Source organism: Etheostoma cragini, chromosome 4 (genome assembly GCF_013103735.1).
Source record: "Etheostoma cragini isolate CJK2018 chromosome 4, CSU_Ecrag_1.0, whole genome shotgun sequence".
Lineage (NCBI taxonomy): Eukaryota > Metazoa > Chordata > Actinopteri > Perciformes > Percidae > Etheostoma > Etheostoma cragini.
The window spans coordinates 331,481-334,668 of NC_048410.1; the positions used below are offsets into that span (position 1 = coordinate 331,481).

Genomic DNA, 3,188 nt, shown 5'->3' on the forward strand with positions numbered 1-3,188 from the left:
TGTGTGTGTGTGTGTGTGTGTATGTGTGTGTGTGTGTGTGTGTGTGTGTGTGTGTGTCTGTGTGTGTGATATCTTTGTTGTAGTTCTCCGCCATCTTTCGGAGTAAATGTAGTTCAAATAACCTCTCAGCTGCAGAGGTCTATTGTGCATAAAAAAAAGTGATGACTAAATGCATATCTTAAAGTATAATCATTACAATATTTTACTGTGATTAATCACACATTTATATATATGTCTATTTATATATGTCTATATTTATCTATATCTATTTCCATAATGTATTTAAAAGGGGAAATGTCACGTTAATCCCCAGCCAGTCTTACGTGGTGTTAACCGTGTCTTTATTGAAGGTATTGTCATACCTTCGTCCTCCTGTGTGTCCTCAGTGACGTCATACATGCGTCCACTCCACTGTGTTGCATTCAAGTACCTCACGACAGGATGTTTTTCAAGTTTTTTGGCGTTTGAGACTGGACGTACTCCGCTGGAAACTAACATGCAGATCACTTTTTTTAGTCTTGTGGAGAGAAACATCTGGAAGGCCTTTAAAACTCTTTCTTTCTCCACTTCTACCAAAATATCTTAGTTTCTGCTCCACAATGGTACTCCTGCCAACCCCTTCTGACCATGAACAGAGTATAAATATAGCCACATAGTATATATATATATATATATATATATATATATATAGCCATAAAAGCTTTAAATCAGTCAATAAGCTAATGTCCTGCTGGCCCGGTCACACCCAAGGGTGCCTGTAGTGTTTCATACACTGTAACAAATATGATGTAAAATATACAGTAACTCCCTGTAACGATTGTCCAACAAATTCCAGTGAATTCTTTTTCACAGTAAAGGTACCGTACTTCCATTTACAGTATTGTATGTATTTGTTGTAAATACAAAACAATTAAACACAACATAAGGTAAAAAGGTAAAAGTACAGTAGTTTACTGTACTATTTACAGTACTATAGTGGCTGCATTGTGATTTTTTTTACATTAATACTTAGACTACTGTGATTTTTACTGTAATACTTAGACTACTGTGATGTAATGTAACTTTACAGCATTCTACTGTAAAATCATTTCCAGTAGTGATACTACTACTAAAACCACAGTAATAACTGGAGATTTCAGATATTATTTACATTGGATGGATAGATAGAGGGACAGATGGATGAATGGATGAATGGATGGATGGATGGATGGATGGATGGATGGATGGATAGATGGATGGATGGATGGATAGATAGATGGATGGATAGATAGATGGATGGATGAATGGATGGATGGATGGATGGATGGATGGATACATGGATAGATAGATGGATGGATGGATGGGTGGATGGATGGATGGGTGGATGGAGATGGATGGATGGATGGATGGATGGATGGAGATGGATAGATGGATAGATAGATGGATGGATGGATGGATGGAGATGATACATGGATAGATAGATGGATGGATAGATAGATGGATGGATGGAGATGGATGGATGGATGGAGATGGATGGAGATGGATAGATGGATGGATGGATGGATGGATGGATGGATGGATGGAGATGGATGGATGGACGGATGGATGGAGATGGATGGATGGATGGATGCACAGACACTTTATTGTACCTTCAGTTTTTTAGCTTTTCATCACATCTCTCTATGTGTGAGTCTGTGTTGTTGGTGAATCACTTCAGTTTTCTCTCTCTCACACACACCATTAGTCTCCCAGCTGCAGCGTGTGTGTGTGTGTGTCTCACAAGCATTACATAACATTGCCCTTCAATATAGCCACCATTAAAGTACTGTAGCTGCCTCCCCCGTGTCACAATCTAAATGGTCCGTTTAGATGCCCGTTACGAGAGTCGGCGTCACAGCTGAGAGGAGGGCGCCGAGGACACGGACGGACAGTTTTCACTTAAAGAAGAAAAACTTTTCTTAAAGAAGGAAGGACCGTTTGTCTCTGTCTCTCCCCGATGTGAGGACAGTGCAGACTTGAGTCGCGCATGCGTCACTTTGCGACAAGTAGTTAGCAGTTGGCATATAAGATGCTAACGAGAAACTTCTGTAATGTCAACACAGTAAAAATGGACCTACTTAATGAAGTTGGTTCACTGTTGGCTACAAGTTAGCATCAAACACAACAATGGCTGTCAGTTAATTGGTGTTTTGAGCTAACGTTAGCAATCAAACAACCATGGCTAGCTACAATGTTTTTGAAATGCCTGCTAGCTTAGCTACAAGTTAGCATCAAACACAACAAAGACGGTCAGTTAAATGGTGTTTTGAGCTAACGTTAGCAATTAAACAACCATGGCTAGCTACAATGTTTTTGAAATGACAGCTAGCTTAGCTACAAGCTAGCATCCAACACAACTGAGAGCATTTCTGGAACTGAGGAGAACATGGAGCAGTCGTAGCTGTGTTGGCCAGTCTGAAACATCTCTAAAACTATGGGATGGATCGCCATGATGACTATTTACCCACGTGTGTGTTTCACTCCCGGATGAATAAGACTGAGTACCCCCCCCCGCCAAAGTATATGTTATACTATATCAAAATCTGAAATACCTTATTGATCCCCGAAGGGAAATTCTTTGTTCAGTTGCACGAAGTATATAAATATCAGAGTAGAAATATACATAAAGAAATATAAGGAGTGCGGATGTGCACGGTGCAAGGAATATTTTAATAAGTATTACACAGTATTTACATAATTAAGGAGTTACAATGGTATTATATGTCATATTATATGTTATTGTATGTAATATTCTATGTTGTATATGTTATATTATGTTATATTATATTTTATATTATATTATATGTTATATGACATGTTATATATGTTATATTATATGTTATAGTATATGTTATATATGTTGTATTACATGTTATATATGTTATGTTATATTATATGTTATACTATATGTTATTCTATATGTTAAATTATGTTATATTTTTGTATTTTTTGTTAAATGCTCAATAAACAGTTGTCTTCATGAAGTTATTCATTCATTTACCCTTCTCACAAAACTCAACCCACTAATCGCTATTTCCCTTCTTTTCCTTTTTGCATCCCTCACTTCCTCCCTTCCTTCCTTCCTTCACCTACCTTCCTTCCTTCCTTCCTCCCTTTACCTTCCTTCCTCCCTTCCTCCCTTCCTTCCTTCCTTCACCTACCTTCCTTCC

At 37.9% G+C, this 3,188-nt stretch overlaps 3 protein-coding genes across 3 annotated transcripts in view; 1 reads left to right on the forward strand and 2 right to left on the reverse strand.

Annotated features, from left to right (window-relative positions):
- LOC117943095 (nuclear factor 7, brain-like) overlaps positions 1-3,188 on the reverse strand; it is a 214,395-nt gene that overhangs the window by 195,703 nt on the left and 15,504 nt on the right. The window lies entirely within an intron of this gene.
- Positions 1-3,188, reverse strand: part of LOC117943104 — a 139,018-nt gene that overhangs the window by 34,006 nt on the left and 101,824 nt on the right. The gene's annotated exons all lie outside the window — the stretch shown is intronic.
- Positions 1-3,188, forward strand: part of mmp24 (matrix metallopeptidase 24) — a 24,740-nt gene that overhangs the window by 20,865 nt on the left and 687 nt on the right. The gene's annotated exons all lie outside the window — the stretch shown is intronic.